Raw genomic sequence first — 23,236 nt, forward strand, 5'->3', positions numbered from 1 at the left:
GTAATGTTGTGCATGTATTAATGTATTTTATGTAGACCACTGGAAGAATAGCTGGCAACACATTAATGTTGTTAGCTACAAGTGGATCTGAATAAAGTCAAAGTCAGGCTTGAACCTGGCACAGTGCAGGGCTTGAAATACAATATAAGCCAGTTAATTGCACAACGGATTACTGCACACTTCTAATTATTGCATGGAATCCCAAAATCCCAAACCAGTGCGGTCAAGCAAGATAACTTTGCATCATTGCACCAGTCGCATAATTGCACTAAATTCACTGGCAAATGGGGTGTACAATTAACCGGCTTCTACTGTACTGGGTGCATTTGCACTTTTATGCACCAAAAATAAAATTAAAAAAAAAAAAAAAATTAGGATTGTAGTATGTCCAGGACAAGTGACAGAAACTGGAAGTTTTGCTGCAATACCAAGGTCACACACCATGGGGCTCAAACTGACCCTGACCTTCCTCTTCCAAACACCTTCCCTCATACTGAATATCATTACAATCCATCCAGAGGATCTAGAGTAACACTGAACAAAAATATCTGGAAATACAGATTGACAGACAGACACACGCACGCACGCACAGAAACCCAAAACATTACCTCCACTCTCTAAGAGACAGTAACTTCAACATGGCAGTGAGCAAAAAGATAACGTTAAGAAAATAATGCCTTCTCTGGGGTCCATCAGCTGTCCACATCCCTAAGGGCAGAGAAAATGACTATAGTTGATGTCCTTGGTTCTGAAATATTGCTGTTCTGTGTTTACATACAGGATGGCCCTGCAGATAACATGGGCTGATAACCAATACGTGTACCCCATGCACATTCATCATGCCCATAATACTAAGGCTTTGCCAACATATATCCTTTGTTTTCTGACACTCTAAAATGAACATTTGTAAAGATCCTGCAGTGAGAAAAAGATATCTAAGCAGCAGGTATTGCTGTGAGGAAGGTAGTAAAAGTACAACTGAAATGTCAGTAGATGGAGCTAACTTCATCCACCAATCTGATGAAATTATTTATGAATAAAAATTAAAGCAATTAACGAAGTTCTCTGTGCACAACCAAGTAGTTGCTATAACTTGTTGATGTCCTTGGTTCTGAAATATTGCTGTGATGTGTTTACAGACAGGATGGCCCTGCAGATAACATGGGCTGATAACCAATACTTGTATCCCATGCACATTTATCATGCCTATAATACTAAGGCTCTTTCGATCTATTTCCTTGGTTTTCTGACACTTTGAAATGAATTTCTATAAAGATCCTGCAGTGAAAAAAAAGATAGAACCAGCAACTATTGCTGTGAGGAAGGTAGCAGAAATACAGCTAAATAGTTGGTATATACAGCTGATGTAGTCATCCACCAACACTTCAATTACAGTACTTAACAACATTCTTGTTACACAACCAAGAAGTTGATAACTTGTTGACATTTTGGCTGTCTACCACATCCTTGTATGAAAATGACTATAGTTGATGTCCGTGGTGCTGGAAATATTGCTGTGATGTGTTAACATACAGGATGGCCCTGCAGATAACATGGGCTGATAACCAATACATGTATCCCATGCACATTCATCATTGCTATAATACTAAGGCTTTGCCAAAATATTTCCTTGGTTTTCTGACACTCTAAAATGAACATTTGTAAAGATCCTGAAGTGAGAAAAAGATGTATTGCTGTGAGGACGATAGCAAAAATACAACTGAATTGTTAGATTGTCAGTAGATGAAGCTGCCTTCATTCACCAATCTGATGAAATTATCTAGGGATATCAATTAAAGCAATCAACAAAGTTCTCTGTGCACAACCAAGTAGTTGCTATAACTTGTTGATGTCTGTGGTGCTGGAAATATTGCTGTTATGTGTTAACATACAGGATGGCCCTGCTGATAAGCAGTACATGACTCTTATATCCAAGGCACATTCATCATTACCACAATACTCAGGCATAAGCAATTCAATTCCATGGATCTTAGACATTTCAACATCAATGAATGAATGAAGACCTTTATTGTACATTCATACCCACTGGGTTCAGTACAGGTCACAATATATAAATGATACAACATGATATAATGATACAATGAATCGACACTACTCAAGAATCGTATTCTACTGCGTACATTCGGCTTCTTCTCGTTTCTTTGTGATATTGAAAATGTAGAACAGATATGCTTTATAAGTAAAGGTTTGTCTAGATTCATAAGGAATATAAATTTGTCTATATTACTTAGTCGTATGAAGCGGGGGAACATGGAATCTATTAGTCTGTAGAGTTCAGCTCTCAATACTAAGCAAGAGATCAACACTAAAAAAGGGACTGGGAGGAAAACTTATTTTTCATGCAAAGAACATCAACATAGCAGAGATATAGTTGCTGACAAATGCATCCTTGAATTGCATTGATTGTTACAATCCACAATAAAGTCATTACAATGACAATAGGACAAGAACACTGACATTATGACACAGTCCGTACAAGCGAATAGTGCAATGGAGAAATGAATTTAACAGTCTCCTTGTCTGAGGACACCGATTTCACCAAAACTTGCATCTGACTATATTCGCTACCTGAAATTGTGTGAACAAAGACAAGACTGTACTGATTTTTTTTTACATCAGCAATTTTTTTTCTAAACCTGACTCTGAGAACTATCAAATTGAATCAGGGCAGCCAAATGAGTGCCGTATGCTAGACAAAGTCCAGGAACAAAATACCAGTATAAGCGTCTAGCCGCCGGTGACAGAGTGTCCTTGTGACATGTTTGAATGTCAAGTTTTTAACCTAAGAACCAACTAATTAGGTTCCTGTGGCCCGACCAGTGTTCATCCAATGCGCTACAGGAGATGAAAGGTCAACTGTACCAAAAGACTAACACAGCTTGACAAATGAGCCGACCTGTGTGCCCTTCTGTGTGCTCCATTATGTAAAGCAAACAGTTACCAGGCTACAGAGTCAGCAGGCATATTGTGTGCACTGTGGAGGTGTAGAAAGAGTGTTGTTGATTTAGCCTGCTTGGTGGTGATGTTGGTACATTTTCCTATGCCTCTTGGGAACATACGGCAGTTTCTATGGCAAGATTTGGTAAACAAAACAGGAAAGGGTTGTAAGCCCTTGGCACAACTGTCCAAAAATGAATTTTCACTAGAAGCAATATAGATTATAAAGTTTCAATTTGTGAATTCTATGCCCTATATTTAACTTTTGACACAAAATTTGAAATGGGAAAACACAGATTAATAAGCGGAAATGAAAATTTCATCAACAACCTCAGGCCACAATCCTCGGCCTTTAGAATAGACAAAGCAGAGATTTGGGTTCTGGAAAGAGTTGCAGACAAGAAATACATAAAAACAAATTAAAGAAAAACCTGAACCAAACCCTGAACACAACCATCCATACATGACATAAGAAGGATCATTTTCAAAAGGGGACTACAACACTAGATTTCTAGGCAGGGATAAAAAATTATCTTACAAAGATAAATCATAAGCTATTGGACTGCTTTATAAAAAGACAAAAAGAATGACACTTTTGGTCATTGACAGAGCTGCATAGACACTACAACACACAAAAGAATATCCTCTACCAAAACCTGAACACAACCATTAACAACAGTAAAATGGTGCACAATTCTAAGAAAATAAAAGGGGACAACACAACTAAAGATACACGGGCAGGGAAAAGCATCTCACAAACGTAGATCACAAGCTTGAAAGAAGGAAAACGCATGAGATTTTGGTCCTGGACAGATTTGCAGTCACACAAAAGAATAAGCTGCACAAAACCCTGCCCATAACCATCCATACACAGTTAGGATGATGAATGTTTCCCCTGCAGTCTCCGTGATATTACACATAACAACAAACACAGCGCTCCCATCCCAGGCTTACCTTCCAGCCTGCCTGAGGGCTTTTCTTCTGTGTTTTTCCGACCCCACTGCCAAATATTGGAACGACAAGCTCGTCGGGCAGCCCCTGGGGCACAGAGCAATGTGAACCAGCCGGGAGAGAGAGTGTACTGGAGGTTAGGTTGATACTATCGTCCCTTCATGCAGGAAGTACATTGCTTAGGCCTAGGAAAAAAAATGTTGTGTTTCCTGTTTCCCTACCTACCCTAAAAAAACCTGCCGACCCTAGACTTTTTTTTTGGGTGGGCAGTGGAGTCACATAGCTTCCAGTTAGAATTTTTATTTAGCCTGCTTCCTGTTGAAGTAAAACACTGCTTGTCCTATCTAATGAAGGATAAATGTATCTATCATGCACAAAATTAAAGTTTGACATTGAAAGACAAGTGTCATCATGCATTTCAGTTTACTTTGTTCAACTGTATTGTAATATGTATCACAAGAATTTTGGCCAGCCTAAAAAAAATACAAAAAAAAAAAAAAAAGATAATCCCTACCTACCGACCCTAATTTTTTCAGGACTGAAACAGGAAACACAACATTTTTTTTCCTAGGCCTTATGATAACCCATGGAAGCGACGACTGCACTTGCTGGGAGTATATATGTATGTGTGCACAGCACATACAAAAAAGGTAAACAGTAACTGAAGGCCAGATAAAATTATTTTCTATGTTCTTAGATATCTTCAGGAAAAGATGATTTAGAGAAGACAACAAAACACTTGTCAATATGCCTGCCGCTACGTCACGAAGCGGCAAGGATGCTTCACGTATCACATTCGAGAACATTCTAAAGTCAAGTAATTACGTCACAATACCATAGGTTAAGTTCGGATTGCACTGACTCTGTCTAGTTCATATAGCGTCAATAATATTTGCTTCATTTTGTACTGATGAAGGTGACAGATGGTCGTCAAAACGTTTACTGAATTTACGAATTTGAAACACTTCAAACACCTCATATACTGTAAGAATCACAACAAAAGGAATTGAATTTGCAGTAATCCTGAAGAAAGTCCGTAGGAGCTCGGGTCATTGAACACATTGATATTCAGTCTTGCTCAAGGCAACCAGATTAGCGAAGATACTGGCTGCACGGCTGAAGATCTGCCCAAGGCTATGGAGGATAGGGAAGGATGGAGGAAGAGAGTCATGGTCATCCGTGCAACCAGCACGCCCAGATGATGATGATGATGAAGGCAACCAGACCTGGCATTACAGGGTTAAAACTTTAAGTCCTTCCCATACAAAGGGTGCATAGGGCAGTGCCCATCTCCAATTCTGTAGCCCTGGGCCACACAGCTTTGTGCAACCACTACAGCAGGGGACTAGCTAGCCCACTGGTTGACGTGTATGTACCATACTCTTTGTCTTTCCCAAATGCTGAGTGCTAAGCTGAGAAAGCAGCATGTACCATTTTTAAAGTCTTTGCTATGACTAGGCTGGGAATCGAACTCACGACCTACCGAATGCAAGGCGAACACTCTACCCACTTGGTCATTCTACTCATAAAGCATAACAGAGTACAGCATACTACCGTCTGACATTTAGGAGCATAGGTAAATCCCCTTTTATCCCGGTATGATTGAATTTATAATGACAGAACCAACAGAAGACAGTTTCCAGTGCAGGACTCTCATCATCATCATCTACAAAATGTATTAAGTGGGATTCCAGTACTTTGATAGATCACGGGACGATACTTTCTGTTCGATTGATAAATTCAACTACATTCTGGTAGGAGATCCTTACTGTGTACAAGTAGGCAAATATATCAAAGATTGTTCATACTTTAGAATCAATAGTATATATGACACGCTAGACTCAACGTGATGACTTATTTATATCTGTAGATATTCAATATATGTAGCCAATGGATTTGTTTATGTGTTGTAGCTGTAATACTAACAGACGTTATGAAAGTCACTGTACTTTTGTTGTATCAATATAGATTTCAATCAAATATACTACCTGGTGGGAACATGGCAAATTATACAATACACTTCAGAAAAAAATACGAATTTTGCAAATATGGGCATTTTTATTCTATCAAGCAAACATCCACCCAAAAAACCATAACACCAACTTACAGTGTTTGAAGCTGTTTGGGAACAATCAGGCAAAGGTGTGGCTGTGACAGGACGGGTGAGCCGGCAACTCTGTTGACAGTCTGACACAACCAACTTCAGCAAGCGAGATGTAGCAACTGGGTTGTCAAATGTTTAGCCTGGAGAAAAACAGTGAATAAAACATCAATGATTAAGTTAACTTGAACAGTTTCCAACATTTATGTGACAAAGAATCAACTTGACAGGAATGTACATTGAACAACCAACAACTGGAGAAAAACAGTGAAAAAACATCATAATCAATCATTGGGTTAACTTTAACAGTTTCCAACAGCAAATTGTGACAAAGAATGAATGTGACAGGTATGTACATTATCCAACCAACAATGCGTTTTGGCAAGGTTGGAAATTCAAAGCAGTTACTGTAAATGTATTTAAGTTCGCGGGGATTTAATTTTGCGGTAGCGGGAAAAAGGAATTTTCGCAGTGGTTTTAATTTCGCGGTAGAACCATGCACTGTAGTCTCTTACTGCCATCGAAAAATGTTCGCGGTGGTTTTAAGTTCGAGGTGAAGCGGCCACCGCGAACACCGCAAACATTAATCCTCCGCAAAAGTTTCTGCATTTACAGTATTTAGGAAATTTAGTCACTGCAAAAATAAAGAAGTTTACAGTGCACAGGCAGTTTTGTCAAATAGCTAGCCTGGGGGAAAACATGAACAAACATCAATCATGGGTTAAACCCATCTTACTCAAGGTCGAAGCAATATTCTGACAGAAAATCAGCCTAACAAGCATAATCCATAGATTATAGTACAGCAGGGCTCGAAATTAAATCTGGAGAGTATTCAATAGGTGAACAGATAATTATGACCAATTATCTAAAGATTTTAGTACAACTAATCATAGACTACAAATTTTGGTGAACAGAAAAAATCTGGGTGCATGAGATAAAGTAGGAGGTCAGCAAAATCTTATTTAAAAACTTTACTGCCCTGCGACTAAGAGCTTCAGTCTGAAATTCTATACATAACTTCACAAATTCTAACATGAGTAACAGAAAAAATCTCTCAATTTTTCAACAATACCAGTGCAGAATAGTACCTACAAAATGTACTTGCAAATGTGCACCCTCCATTAAAATTTAGGGGCACACACAGCTCCAAATTGGCTGCACAAACTTAAGGTACACGAGCACAGAACTAAATAAATGAAACCAAGCACCCAGTATTTCAAGCCCTGTTGAGCAGCGAATGTCATTTAGGAGCATTATCAGTGGACAGTACGGGAAAGGATCTTACCCTAATCCACTTCATCAATATGGGATTTATCAAAGCATGTAGACTGGAATGACTTTGGACACTTCGGTATAAAACAGAGGGTGTCGCCGGTGTCTGTTTCAAATCACAGCAGGGGTTCTGTGCGTGAACTTGACATTCAGACATGTCACAAGGACACTCAATGTCACCGGCGGCTATATAGTCGCAATGTCCTGGAATTTTGTGTCTGGACATTGTCCAGCGGCCATACGACACCCATTTGGCTGCCCTGATTCAATTTGTTAGATCCCAGAGTTGGATTTAGGAACATTATTGCTGATCTAAAAAAATCAATATGGAGTCTGAGGAAAGTCTGTACTTTGATATAACGCTACTTCACCTTTATTCGTGGGGTATCTTATATCCGTCGTATATAAAACAGTGTAATTAGGGATAACAAATGCACAGAAAGTGGTGTCAAACTCAAATATTTTCAAAATATTGCAGTTTTTGAGTCATTGAAATTCCTAAACATCCTCATCCTGTTTTAATTTTAAAATAAACGGATATAGGATACCCAGCACATAAAGGCGACATAACGTTACAAGGTTTAAGGCAGTGAATATACATTTGTAGTCTGGTTCAAGTTTTCCCTCCAACCCTCTGTTTTCAATGTTCTTTACCTTAATTCTTACTTAAGATTTCAAAGAAACAATTATTCTAGCCTTAAATGCATTGAATCTTATAGAATAACTATGAAATATTGATATAAACATCAATTCTGCTATGAACTGTACCATTTATATGGTTCAAGTCATGTATTGAACCATAAAATACTGTATAAGGAATTTAAAAAAAAACAGTATCCAAAATACTCCAACAATTTCTTTAGGCTTGTCATGTGTGGCAAGACTACATATTATGTCTACCACCAAGACCGCCCCTGAAATTAACATTAGCATAATGTACAAGGAATCAAAAAACAGTATCCAAAATAATTCTTCCGGCAAGACTGCATATAATGTCTACTTGTACTAGCGAGACCTCCCCTCAAATTAACATTAGCATAAGTATGAAATATTGATATAAAAAAATTAATTCCACCATAAAGTGACTACCATTTACTTCAAAGTCATATGTTGAATCATAACATACTGTACAAGGAATTAAAAAAAACAGTATCTAAAATAATTCTTCCGGCAAGACTGCATATTATGTCTACTTGTACTAGCGAGACCTCCCCTGAAATTAACATTAGCATAAGTATAAAATATTGATATAAAAAAATTAATTCCGACATAAAGTGACTATACTGTTTACTTCAAAGTCATATGTTGAATCATAACAATACTGTACAAGGAATTAAAAACAGTATCCAAAATAATTCTTCTGGCAAGACTGCATATCATGTCTACTTGTACTAGCGAGACCACCCCTGAAATTAACATTAGCATAAGTATAAAATATTGATATAAAAAAATTAATTCCGCCATAAAGTGACTACCATTTACTTCAAAGCCATTTTAGCGAAGCAGGCGTGTGATAATACCCATCATTAAGGCTTGTATACTATGCCATCATGATACTTGGATACGAGCCAACATACATGTCCTTCCCATTCATGGATGGGTTCCAACTCCTATGGAATGCAAAATGAGAACAGCATGTAGTATCTACGATAATAACTCAGGTACTGGGAATGATGTTAGTCTCACTGAGGTAACCAGGGCTTGAAATTCATTGATATTTTCCACAGTTTCCTATGGAATGCAAAATGAGAACAGCATGTAGTATCTACGATAATACCTCAGGTACTGGGAATGATGTTAGTCTCGCTGAGGTAACCAGGGCTTGAAATTCATTGATATTTTCCAGTTGGGAAAAATGCATTGTTTTTGCTGGTGTTTCTTTTCCTTTCTTCTTCGTAGCAAATCAGAGACTAAAAAAAAGAAGCCTTCCAACTCCTATGGAATGCAAAATAAGAACAACATGTAGTATCTACTAATAACTCAGGTACTGAGACTGATATGTTAATCTAGCTGAGGTAACCAGGGCTTGAAATTCATTGATATTTTCAAGTATGGAAAAACGCATTGTTTTTGCTGGTGTTTCTTTTCCTTTCTTCTTCCACCTGCCAATCAGAGTCTAAAAAAAAGAAGAAAAAAAGGCAATACTTACCTACTGACCCTAATTTATCCAGGACTGAAACAGGAAACACAACATTTTTTCCCTAGACACTAACCCTAATTTATTCAGGACTGAAACACGAAACACACATTTTTATCCTACCTACTGACATTAATTTATTCAGGACTGAGACAGGAAAAACAACATTTTTTCCCTACCTACTGACCCTAATTTATCCAGGACTGAAACAGGAAACACAACATTTTTTCCCTAGACACTAACCCTAATTTATTCAGGACTGAAACACGAAACACACATTTTTATCCTACCTACTGACATCAATTTATTCAGGACTGAGACAGGAAAAACAACATTTTTTCCCTACCTACCGACCCTAACTTATCCAGGACTGAAACAGCAAACACAACGTATTTTCCCTAGGCCTGACGGCAATATATAGAACGTGAACTCTAATTTATACAGGACTGAAACAGGAAACACAACATATTTTCCACAGGCCTGGCGGCGGTATCTCCAGTAAGGTAACAGAACATCTTGTTAGAATGGTTTCCTTGAATGTGAACCCCAATTTATTCAGGACTGAGACAGGAAACAACATTTTTTCCCTACCTACTGACTCTAATTTATGCAGGACTGAAACAGGAAACACAACATTTTTTCCGTAGGCCTCCAGGCGGTATCCCCAGTAAGGTAACGGAACATCCAGTTAGAACGGCGTCCTTGAACGTGACCCAACTTGTCGGAATGCGCATGCGGCATGCCAGCGGGGGGAAATTGAAAATGCTTTACCGCTTCCGTTATACGAGAGGTGTGAAACGACCAACCGTTACGGCATGATGTTCTTCGTTCCCCATGAATGTAAAAGAGCGCCACAATCTTCATAAAAATGCTACTAATGTGCTGAATCAAATTATTTCCTGGTTTCCGGCAACGGTGTATCAAATTTCAATATAAAATGCACATGTTTGATAAATTGCCATTTGAACATGCGTTTTGAATGATGTTTTTATTCCCCATGAATGTAAAAAAGCACCATGATCTTCATAAAAATGCTACCAATGTGCTGAATCAAATTATTTCCTGGTTTCTGGCAACTATATGTATAAAGTAAAATTGGCATGTTTTATATGCCATAACATGTGTTTTGAATGATGTTCTTCGTTCCCCATGAATGTAAAAGAGCGCCACAATCTTCATAAAAATGCTACCAATGTGCTGAATCAAATTATTTACTGGTTTCCGGCAACGGTGTATCAAGTGAAATTGGCATGTTTCAACATGTGTTTTGAATGATGTTTTTCATTTCCCATGAATGTAAAAGAGCGCCACAATCTTCATAAAAATGCTACTAATGCTCAATCAAATTATTTCCTGGTTTATGGCAACGGTGTATCAAATTTCAATTTAAGATGCACATGTTTCATATACCATTTGAACATGGGTTTTGAATTTTTTCTTCATTTTCCATGAATGTAAAAGAGTGCCACAATCTTAATAGAAACACAGTGACTACTAAATGCTGAATCAAATTATTTCCTGGTTTCCGACAACTGTGTAGTAAAGTTTAATAAACAAATAATTCTAAATAAACTACATTGATTTTTGTGAAAAATGTGAGAACGGGAATTGAGAACCGACGAATGTTATTGAAGTGGTAACATATGAAGGATGTGTCCTTTTGCCCACTTCCTGGAGCACGGCCACACTTCTAATACATCAAAGAACCCACCACACATTAAGGGTGATCAGGCTTTTAGCCAGGCATGTGTCAATGCGTCATCTGGACGCACTTTTCTTAGAATAACAAGAAATTTGATGCCCCTGGACGCCCTTACACTGGGGAAAAAATGACTGACAAGCATGAAATTCTGATTGACCAGGGATGCTGCCAGGTCATCTGTGGTCACAGTCTTCTACTGTGACCTCTGGAACAGTATTTTTGCCTCTTGGGATACCTAAGAATGCACTTTTTAAACTTAGAATCATCAAAAACTCTGCACCATGGAAGGTGGATGCCCCCAGACCCCCTACAATAGTCACTTACCGCGACTCACCAATAAGTTTGGACTCCCTATTATTAAATCCTAGCTAAAAGCCTGAGGGTGATAGTCACCTGCTATATGTCAATCCTTCCACTAACGTGGTAAATCTCAACGAAGAATTATTCTGAAGTTAGTGAAAAACGTGAGAACGGCAAACGAGAACTGATGAATGTTATTGATTAGTGGTAAGGAATGAAGGATGTGTCCTCAAGCCGTGCAGCGCACTTCCTAGGGGACAGCCATACCTCTTGCACATCAAAGAACCCACCACACTTAACAGTCTCTGAGTTGACATCTTACAAGGGTGATAGTCACCTGTGCAGTCAATCATTCAAGAAATGTGGCAAACCTCAATGAGGGATGATTCTAAATAAACTACCTCGAATTTGTGAAAATTGTGAGTACTTGAAACGAGAAACGACGAATGTTATTGCAGTGGCAGGATGAAGGATGTGTCCTCAAGCCGTGCAGCGCACTTCCTCCCAAGCCGCCACCTCTGGGACCCCGGGTCACCTCGGAATATTCTCCCCACAGACCCTCCGCATCGCTCAAGGTCACCTCAAGGTCAAGTCAACCTGTACCCCGAACATATTCCCCGCTCTCTGGGGCCGAAGCGATCAATACACGACATATGGGCGGCCCACCCACCGCGTCGTTATCAAACTTCAGGGGCTCGAAATACTTTTTTTTTACTTTTTTTTTCTGCATACCTGCACTGGTGCAGGACTAACATTGAAAATTACCTGCACCACTCTGAATTTAGGAAGTACGGATCACAATAAAATTGTTCAGGGACTCTTGCTATTTTTTCTTTAGATTTATACTTTATTGGTGGTAACAGTCAATGCAGCTAGGAACAATCCATATGCAGCCATATTATACATTGTAGGACATTTATGTCTAAAACCCAGTACATGGACCAGTGCAGGTTAGGTGCAGGTAGACATCAGAAATACTTGCACAGCTCCAATCTTACCTGCACTAACCTGCATATGCAGGCGGTATTTCGAGCCCTGAACTTACATACATGTACATGTCGAACCGTACGTCTGCCCTGGAGTGTGAAAAATCCAGTCACACGCTGAATGGGCTGAGTCAGGTTCACTTTGAATGGATGACAACAAAATCAATGACTTTGAGTTTGACGGAGCGAACATTACCGTTTCACGATTTACCAGCACACACATGTGTGAACACATCTGGATGGTAATCATACAGTCAGAAACTCGCCAGAAAAGCAGATGCTGAGGTTACAAGTCAAACTCAGTGAGTCAAAGAAGTGACAATTTTGCTTCTGAATGAAAGACGACACAATGAATGAGTTTTACGAAGCGAACATTATTATTGATTCAATAGCATATGCATCTATGAACAGATCTAGATATTAATGGCATAGTCACAAACTCCCCCCAAAGGTAGATGCTACATTATATATATCTAAGGCTACAATTCAAGAAAATTATCATTTTTCTTCTGAATGGACGACAACAAAATCAATGACTTTGAGTTTGACGGAGCGAACATTACCGTTTCACGATTTACCAGCACACACATGTGTGAACACATCTGGATGGTAATCATACAGTCAGAAACTCGCCAGAAAAGTAGATGCGAAAGTTACAAGTTGTAATACAACCCCAAAAAGAAATTATTCTGCTTCTGAATGGAAGACAACAAAATCAATGACTTTGAGGAAGCGAACATTATCGACTCAACAGAGTACGCATCTGTGAACACCTCTACATGCTAATCATACAGTCAAAAACTCCCCAGAAAAGTTCACGCTAAGGTTAAAACTCCACAGAAAAGTTATATCAAGGTATTGATCAATAAATCAATGATTTAGTCAATAAAGGTTAGCATTCAGGCATCACATAACAGTTATTTAACTACGGGTAGTTGCCTGAGTCAATGTTGTTATGCAGAAAAAGAAGTATTTTGAGCCTTGAAAAAAAAAAACCCTCAGTTCTCGATTCTTAAAATCAGTAATTGTCACGAAGGGGTGTCAAAAAGCTTGCCAATTCTTGTCAATTGCCAAGTTAAGTCGAGAACCCAACATTATTTCCAAATGAATCGTTTAGTGGAAAACGACTTTTCTCTTGCCAAACCTTTCCAGTGCCTACAACAATTTCAAGACCTGTCTGATTCCAAATATAGACGCTGCTTCAAGGTGCAGCTGCAAGGGCAACAAGATTAAGAACGCAGATCCCGAACAAATGAGCGTTTCTATTCCTGTATGTAGGCAGCCACTCTCCGAGTTCTAAAGGAGCCTTCTAAAAGAGATAAGAATGCAAGACTCTATAAATACAACCTCTTCACAAAATCTTATCAAGATCGCATCAAGACACAGTAGGAAGAGAGTGGTAAGGTTTCCACTAAGGTGAATTCTAAAGAGTCTCCTGAAAGAGATAATAATCCAAGGAATCTTGCGTGTTAAGACTCTATATATATCCTGTAACAAAATTGGAACTTCAACTTCAAGGTTACACTTACACATTTATAACAGAAGCAGGGTAGTAAGGGTTGTGCTGAGGTGAATTCTGAACGAATCTCTTGAAAGAGATAATGATTCTAAATATATCCTGCTAGCAAAATTTCATCAGCTTGGAACTTCAACTTCAAGTTACAAGTGCCTTTATAACAGAAGCAGGGTAATAAGTTTTCCATTTGTGAATATATTCTAAAACAAGTCTCCTAAAAGAGTTCTGGGAATCTTGAATGTTACTCTACTCTAAATACATCCCCACACAAAATCTCATCAACTTGGAACTTCGACTTTGAGGTAAAGCTAACATATAACAGAAGCAGGGTAGTAAGTGTTCTATAGAGGTGAATTCTAAATGAATCTCCTGAAAGGCAGAATTATCCCTGGAATTTTGAGTGTTAGACTCTAAATATATCCTCCTCACAAAATTCTATCAACTTGGAACTTCAACTTCAACATACAACAGAGGCAGGGTAGTAAAAGTTCACTAACTTAAAGGTGAAATTTAAAGGAGACTCCTGAAATAGATATAAGGTCTCGAGTGCCGAGCTCTTAATATACCTCAAATCTGAAGAGTATGAACCATGATGAGAATACAACCTTTTCAACATTCAGTCAAGCTAAAGAAGGACATGATGAAAGTACAGATAAGTGGAAGTATTCCAACAATTTAGAACATGCCAAACTACTTGACTTTGGGAATAGGACAGGTCAGGTGAGGACAAGTTGGATTCCTAATCCTAGCTATCTATTAGCCCTCGGGCACGAACTTGCAAATAAACTTCTCATTATTATCAACAAGATAAGTAGGGATTTTTCAAGTTGCTGCCAATCTAATCAGCAAACTTCCTGCTGATACAGAAGCCACTGTAAGGCCAAAAACATGCTAATTTATTTATTAATTATTAATAACAAATCAACAAAACAGATTCATGCGGCCCTGAAAAATCCAAAACCATCCAAGCAAAACACAAAAATTCATTATATTATTATTAGCAAGGGTTAAGTTAAAAATTCACACACTATTTAGGCCTATTAAAACTATGCTAATTTTTACAACAAATCAATGAAAGAAAACCTGCCCAAAGAAATCCTACACCTTTCTTGCAGAACTCCAAACTCCAGCAAGGGTTATGTGAATTACTATGTTGAAGCGATACATACATGCATGTGTTGTCTATTTAACTATTGTGTATACCCTAATCGTGCTAGTTTACTCATTTATTTACTAATTAATTCACAACAAAATGAATGAATGAAAAACCTGTCCTAAAAAGAAATCCAAAACCATTGTACATAACTCCCAACATCAGCAAGCGTTAAGCTTGTTAACCCGATATATATATTATATATACAGTCTGCAATTTTTATTGTCTATTTCACTATTGGGTTTACCAAAATCATGCTAATTTACTAATTAATTTACAACTAAAATATCAAAGACAACCTGCCCAAAAGAAATCCAAAACCATCTTTACAGAGCTCCAAACATCACCGAGAATATGTTTGCTCATCCAAGGTGACTTACACATTTTCCAGCCAACAGGAAACATAAATAATTGTTGACATAGTATACATGTAATAAACTATATAATATATTCTGCAATTTTTGTCTATTTCACTATTGGGTCTACCAAAATCATGCAAATTTATCAATCAATTCACAACAAACGAATGAACAAAAACTTGCTGAAATAAATCCAAAACCATCAGTTCAGAACTATATCAGCAAGGGTATGTTTGTTGACCTCTAATATATACATGTACATTCCACAATTTTTGTAGTCTATTTCACTATTGGGTCTACCATGCTAGTTTACTAATTTATTTATTTACTAATTAATTTACAACACAATGAATGAATGAAAACTTGCCCCAAAGAAATCCAAAACCATTTCTTTCAGAAAAAAATCACCGAGGCTGTGTTTGCTCATCCAAGGTGACTTACATATTTTCCAGCCAACAGGAAACATAAATCACAACAGTCGAACAGGGCGGAACCCCAGTGGGGGGCCCATCGATATCAGATTTTAATTAATCACCATAATCACTGCCTCTATCACATCGCAACAAATGAGTGTCTCATATTTATGAATCTTCCCCTTTTCCCTTGTGTTTAAAATTTCAAAACGAATTCACAGCGTTTCCCGAGGTTAGAATAAGCCGTGTGGTTGTCCTTGGCGGCACACCCATATACAGAGCCTTAGCAAGCAACCTTCAACCGAGAATGAATGAAAAAAATGGCAAATGGTTTGCGTAGTGCATGACGCAATCCCTGCCGGCTCTGATTGGCCCACCATGACGTCATGCGGAGCTGAATGGCGGCAGTGTCATCAGCACGATCCGGTTCACTAAACCTGATCAATATACCAAAGTTTCAGGGCGGTTCGGCTTAGTCATCACCGCTAAAAAACATCCCAAAACGACCGTTTCACACAGAACGAGTCGCATCCCAAGCAACAACCCATTCCCTAGCAACCCTACCTCTACAACAACTGGTTAATAGCAAACTGCATGCATTATTAATAGAATGGGATAATTCAGCCGCCGTGTTAACAAAGGAGTGACGGACAGCTGTGCGTTTCACCCCGGTTTGCGATCTGCCAACTCGGGCTAATCAATACACAAATTCCAGCCATGATGACATCATGCCTTCAGGCGGTACACGACCCATCATTTGGATCCCCTGTCATGACATAAACAGTACAGAAGAGCCAAGTTTACAGCCTCCCCACACAAACCCATAGATTCTTTGTTAGAGACAAGAACAGCACAGCTCAACCATAACTTCTTTAGACAAAAAGACAAGGAAGACAACTTACAATGCTGCAGAAATTGCAGAGCATGACAGTAGGAGGAAGAGAGAGAGAGAGCGTCTGCCGGCACTGGTTTCTCGGGATGGGACAAACTATGCTAAAGAAGGGGTGTAACACGATCCCCTGCCGAGATGCTCGGCTATCGTAAGGCAGTTTTGGCAGAAGCATTACATCATCATATTGATTTCTGAGGGGGCAGGTTGAGTGACACAAGGCACAGGGGGAAATGGAGGATTGGAATTACATTCGGCGGATCGCACTCCCCTTTTTTACGGCAGGAAGAGATCCGTCACAATTGCAATAAAGAAATTCCGCTTCTTTTCCCTTCATCCCTCTGCGGTGGACGGTGAACAGTCTCGGCTAGGGTTTCTTATTATCTTAAACCCGTGGCCTTAGACGGAGAGGGCAGATAATTAGATTCCACAAGTTTTACGCGCCTCGTTAGCATGATAAATTAGGAGACGTGGATAATTTGACTGAAAGCCCAGAATCCAATATAAACCTTCCTATATTAAAGAACAGTTCTCTGGTGGCTACAAACATATTAGATTACGCCCCTGGTGGGGAAAAACACTCTCTCGTGCCCCGTGAACCTAATCTCTTTGGCTAAGACGGGGACTGACGACTGTGATGACAAATATCTTGCCTTAGACGTCCTGGCCTTTCTTCTCATCATACTGCTTGGCAAACTCTCTTGATTACGGAGGGACCATTTCAAAATGTCTCTTGTATTTTCCCAAAGACAGGGACCGAGGACTGCGATGACAAATATCTTGCCTTAGATGTCCCGGCCTCTCTTCTTATTCATTGTAATAATACTTGGCACACTCTTGTCTTGGTTTCAGAGGGACCAGGACACTTCTAAATTTCAAAATGTCTAGCATCTAGTTTCACTAAGAAGAGGACCAAGGACTAAGATGAAGAATTTCTTTCCTTACACTCTTTTGATTTTTAAGAGAACATGACAGTTCTAAGGTTCAAAACGTCTTGCTTACAGTAAGCTTGTGCTTTGGCAAAGATTACCAATGACTATGATGACAAATTTCTTGGACACCCTTAACCAGGGCTCTGTCTGCTTACAGTACTATAAATGCAGAAATGTTCGCGGTGGATTAATGTTCGCGGTTTTCACGGTGACCACTTCACCGCGAACTTAAATCCACCGCGAACATTTTTCTATTATGGTATTAGATTGCAGTCTATGGTGTTACCGCGAAGTTAAATCCACCGCGAAAAGTCCTTTTTCCCGCTATCGCGAAATTAAATCCCCGCGAACTTAAATGCATTTACAGTACTGCTTAGAACTCTCTTAATTTCTGAGGGAACATGACACTTAATTTCAAATGTCTAGCTTGTGCTTTGTAAAAGATGGTGACAAACGACTACAATGACAAATATCCCACCTTAGATGTCCTGACCAGGGTCCCCCAGGTTGTATATAATATTCATTATTATGCACGTACTCCGTCAATGCTCATAATCATATTCAGGGACTGGGGAAGATTAAGAAGAGATCTCCACTCTATGACATTATCCAATTGTGGAACTGTGGAAGGCACCAACTTGGAAAACGGGGACCAACAAATACGATGAAAGATCATTACACTCCCTCCTTAACATTCATATTCATAGACTTATAGTTAATGAAAGATGTGGCTCCACTCAATGACAATTTTTTAAATCCATTGAGCTGTGGAAGACACCACCTTGGAAGACAGGGACCAACAACGTTAACTATAATGAAATATTCGTTACTATACCTTTGATGTCCTAGTCAAGGCTCTGCTTAGCACATACTCTCTTCCTACTGTTCGTATTCAAGAGATGTGGCAGATGAAAGCTCCTCTCTAGATCTATTACATAAATCCAGTGGGCTGTGGAACACGGCGACAACAATTAATTATTATGAAAGTTCTTTTACTATACCTTAGACGGCATGGCCAGAGCTTTGTCTTGTTGCACTGTACAGTAGAAGCTAGTTAATTCCACAACGGATTAACGCACACTTCTGTAAACTGCACGGAATCTCCAAATCCAAAACCAGTGTGGTCCAGCTAGATAACTTTGCATTATTGCACCAGTCGGATAATTGCACGAAATTCACTGGCAAATAGACCGTGCAATTAAGCGGCTTCTACTGTTCATCATATTCATGGACTGTAGAAGAGGAGAGCTCCACTTCATGACATCAACCCATTGAGCTATGGGAGATACCAACTTAGAAGACAGGGACAAATAACTATATGGTAACAAATAATCTTACCTACCTTAGGCTAAGATAGAAGTCCAATATCAGGTAATGCTTAGCACCCACTCCCTCCCTATACTGTTCATATTTATGCAAAAGAGGAGAGCTCTACGCTTTGCCATCAACCCATTGAGCTATGGGAGACACTAACTTGGATGACAGGGACAAACAACAGTTACGATGGTAATAACAATTACATGCATCTTACCGTAGGCTTTGATAGAATTAGGGGTCTGATGCTTAGCACATACTCCCTCCCTCGACTACATTCATATTCATGGCCTGTGCAAAAGAGGAGAGCTCCAGTACATGACATCAATCCATAGGAGACACTAACTTAGAAGACAGGGACCAACAACTATATGGTAACAAGTATCTTACCTTAGGTTTTGATAGACTTAGAGCTCTGATATCAGGCAATGCTTAGCAATCACTCCCTCCAAGCTCCCTATACAATTCATATTCATGGAATACACAAGAGGAGAGCCCCACTCAATGACACAAATCCAGTGAGCTGTGAGACACCAACTTTGCGGCAACTGCTCTTCTGCAATCAGCACCATCCACCCACTCAATCCTCCCACTCAGCACATAGCATCATGGGAAGACTACAGAAACCCAATAGGTGGTCCGATGTCCAGTTGGAAAAATGAATTCTGGGCTACGACCTTTATCTAGGCTGCACCAATTGAGTTATATGGTTCTTGGACTATTTGAAAAAAATAGATATGCTGTACTGAGACCTGAAGGCTACAAAAACCCTATAGGTAGTCCGATGTCCAGTTGGGGAAATGAATTCAGGGCTACAATCTTTATTTAGGCTGTACAAATTGAGTTATATAGTTCTTGGACTATTTGAAAAAATAAAGTTTATGCTACATACTTGACAGACAAACCTGAAGGCTACAGAGACTCCCATAGGTGGTCCGATGTCCAGTTGGAAAAATGAATTCTGGGCTACGACCTTTATCTAGGCTGCACCAATTGAGTTATATGGTTCTTGGACTATTTGAAAAAAAAAAAGACATGCGGTACAGAGACTTTTTAAGGCTTAAGGCTACAGAGACTCCCATAGGTGATCCGATGTCCAGTTGGGTAAATGAATTTGGGGCTACAATCTTTATTTAGGCTGCACAAATTGAGTTATATGGTTCTTGGACTATTTGAAAAATAAAGATTACGCTACATACTTGACAGACAGACCTGAAGGCTACAGAAACCCAATAGGTGGTCAGATGTCCAGTTGGAGCAAATGAATTCGGGGCTACGATCTTTATTTAGGCTGCGCTAATTGAGTTATATGGTTCTCGGTTCAAAACTATGAAAAAACAGATATGCTACACTGAAACATGAAATTGAAGACTACCTAGGGGGAAAATCTACAGATGACTTGATGTCAAGTTGAAGAAAATTAATTCAGGGCTATGATAATATTAAGGCCATACCACACTACATTACTAGTATAGGAAACATCCCTATGTGGCACCTAGATTAGAAGATTAGCAACACCCTATCTGTCCACTATACATATGTGCATGTACAATGAATAATAAGAGAGTTTTATAAAGCCATCCTCAGAGACAGGATTTATAATAATTCCAAAAGAGCCAAAGGACTAAAAATTAAAACACTGGCCTTCTGGAAAGTTATATTAAAATTGCAATATAATAATAGTAGTATAAATCCCCAGTACCAAGCAATATCGGCAAGCCCAGTGTATTTACGACTTAAGTAAGCGAATGACAGTCATAAATATGTACTTAGTCTACAAAATGAAATTTAAAAAAGCTGTGCATGCAGTTCAGAAGTCTACATCAGACAACATCCTAATTAAATTCAGTTAACGATGTACTAGCATCCAAATTAAAATATCCTTATTAAAATCTGTTAATTATGTAAGACTTACGACTCAACCTGGAATGTTACGCAGAAGGGCGGTTAACTTAAATTATATCCATACAGAGACAGAAGCTGGGGTTTTATGCTAAAGGGCAGTTATACTGGCAGACAGGCTGTACAGAATCTGATATAGATAGCTCATTACAGACTTGCAAATCCTGAACTAAAATCATTATGATACATAAACAGTGTAGTACAACTTTCTTGTTGAAACAAAGCTATACCAAAGCATTTACAATTATTGTTTACAGTAAAACCATTTTACAAAAAAATTGATTTTGTATAAAGAAACTTTTTGCACCTTCGTATCTGGAGTCACCCGATTTGCTATCATTATCAATTAAGAACAAAACCGACTGACTCTAGTGCAGTCTGTTAGAAGAACTGTCCACAGCAGTTATATTTATATAATACACTCACATGGAACATGATAAACAGTGCTCTCAGTAATAGGCTAAATAAAAATTCACTCCTTCACCAAGTATATTCCTGGAGTTGGCAAAATGCCTCTTAAAATCCCCACTTTTCTAAAACAGTCCAATGATGTAATTGTAAATGAGGAAAATCACGGCCATATGGCAAAATCAGTGCCAAAACATGCTATAGGATAAACAGTATTTCTATAAATTTTGGTATAACCTCAACTTACATAATATTCGCTCCTTACAACATCTATCCAAATAGTTGGCAGAATTCCTACTGTTCCTCAAACAATCTGATGATGCAAAGTCATCTACAGAAGTCACAACTTACGACCATGGCAAACATGATTCTTTCTTAGTTATACATGTACCTTCAGTCCACTTGCTCCTTAAAGCCACAAAATTATACTTCAACATGTAATCATCGACACAGACTTGGCAAGAGAATCCCTACTGTTCCTAACACAATCTGCGATATGAACTAATCTATATACAGAGTCCCCACTCACCACCACTGCAAGGTCAATACCAAACATGTAATGTTACCAACATGTTTCTTAATTAACACTCCTAACCATATACATGTTACAGACTTGGCAACAGAATCCTAAGTGTTCCTACAACAGTCTGGCAATATGAACTAATCTATATACAGTAGACCCAACTCACCACCACTGCAAGGTCAATACCAAAACATGTATTGCTATCAAATGAATGTATTCCTAAACATACACTTATCCATGTTCATGTCTTCACAGATTTGGAAAGAGAATCTCTATTGTCCCTAAACAACTTGGCAATAAGAACTAATCTATATACACAGACCCCACTCACCACCACTGCAAGGTCAATACCAAACATGTAATGTCACCAATATGTTTCTTAATTATTCCTTCAATTCACTCCTGAGTTGTAAGTCTACATTATTAACAGATTTTAATCAGGATATTTTAGGTATAAAAGTTTCTTTTATATACAGTAGACCCCACTCACAACCACTGCAAGGTCAATACCAAAACATGTATTGCTATCAAATGAATGTATTCCTAAACATACACTTATCCATGTTCATGTTTTCACAGATTTGGAAACAGAATCTCTATTGTCCCTAAACAACTTGGCAATAAGAACTAATCTATATACACAGACCCCACTCACCACCACTGCAAGGTCAATACCAAACATGACGTCATTCTGTTCTATAGTTGGAAGCGTAATCCCAGTCCAAATTGAGCTGTATGAGGAAGGAGACAGACAGACCTGACCCTGACGGTACGGGTCAGTCCCTGTATAATGCTCTTGTCAGAAGTGGTGTGTGGTGTGTTAATATCATTCTGTACAATGAATGTGCGATTTCCCATAGGAAAAACTCTGTCTGAGGTACTACAAATTTAAGTTCCTGAAGTTGTATTTCCTTTAAAATTCAAGTTGTTTATAGATGAGTTCGTACCATCAGATTTTCAAACGTTCGTTCGTTCGTTCGTTCATGCAATCAACTTTCTCCCTGCTAGCTAACCTTGTAATTAACCAATAACATTTTGGTCCAAATCAACTACATGTATGTTAGCAGGCCAATGGTAAAAGAGATTTGGGATGCTAAGCTTTCATTTCATTGATACAATAACAATATAGCTTCTTACATTTTGTTGCTTTGGTTGTTTTTCTTTTGCAAGTTTTCTCCCTAATTGGGCTATATTTTGGCTGGTATGTTATTTCTACATTGTCCAAGTGTGTACTCATGTAACTCTGTACCATCTTGAAATATTACATAGTGGGAAGATCTTGAAAATACTCAGAATATACAAATCTAAGGAGATGAAGTTGGCATAAAACTTCTTTGTTTTGAACCTTGTCCTCCTTAGCTGAGCTGTATAGGCCAGTACAGTACATGTATTTTTTTCAAAGTCAAGTCCATGACTTTCC

The 23,236-nt window shown here is 38.6% G+C and overlaps 1 protein-coding gene across 15 annotated transcripts in view; it reads right to left on the reverse strand.

The window, feature by feature from the left end:
* LOC118403815 (cAMP-regulated phosphoprotein 21-like) overlaps nucleotides 1-23,236 on the reverse strand; it is a 175,538-nt gene that overhangs the window by 93,521 nt on the left and 58,781 nt on the right. For 14 of the 15 annotated variants that reach the window (XR_004829699.1, XM_035802643.1, XM_035802653.1 and 11 more), the window contains exon 3: nucleotides 6,017-6,153. The gene's annotated coding sequence lies outside the window, so the exon portion shown is untranslated. Of the gene's footprint in view, nucleotides 1-6,016; nucleotides 6,154-16,750; nucleotides 16,834-23,236 lie in introns of those variants that run through there. The other variant, XM_035802636.1, reaches the window with a different exon arrangement.

Source organism: Branchiostoma floridae, chromosome 16 (genome assembly GCF_000003815.2).
Source record: "Branchiostoma floridae strain S238N-H82 chromosome 16, Bfl_VNyyK, whole genome shotgun sequence".
Taxonomy (NCBI): Eukaryota; Metazoa; Chordata; class Leptocardii; order Amphioxiformes; family Branchiostomatidae; genus Branchiostoma; species Branchiostoma floridae.